Below are 480 nucleotides of genomic sequence, written 5' to 3'. Positions count from 1 at the left end.
GGTTCTTCCAACGGAACCCTGTTTCTTCGCATAGCCGAGGCAGTTGGTGTTAAGTTAACCATAACCTGCTCTACTACAAAGGATAGGAAACTGTTCGAGAGACATAACCTTCCCAACTTCCCAAAAACTTTGACGATGTTTTTTAGACGGAACATTGGTGTCGTATCCATGGACCCGAAGACTGAGTTACGGAAACTTCAGACGAAGATGCATGTTTATGGGATGGGACCGGGTTCGGAATGGTCCACGGAGAATTGGCCGCGGTCACCGGGCGAACTGATCCGCGGCACGATCGAGCTCACCGGCGAGCCGACTGGCAACACGGTCGTGCTCGCCGGGCGAGCTGGCCCGTGTCACGGCCGAGCTCGCCGGCGACTCGACTGGTAACACGACTGTTCTCGCCGGGCAAGCTGGCTCGTGTCATGGCCGTGCTCGCCGGGCGAGCTGGCCTGTGTCACGGCCGAGCTTGCCGGTGACTCG

Source organism: Brassica oleracea, unplaced genomic scaffold (genome assembly GCF_000695525.1).
Source record: "Brassica oleracea var. oleracea cultivar TO1000 unplaced genomic scaffold, BOL UnpScaffold01107, whole genome shotgun sequence".
In the NCBI taxonomy this organism is placed as follows: domain Eukaryota; kingdom Viridiplantae; phylum Streptophyta; class Magnoliopsida; order Brassicales; family Brassicaceae; genus Brassica; species Brassica oleracea.
This window is presented reverse-complemented; position numbering follows the sequence as displayed.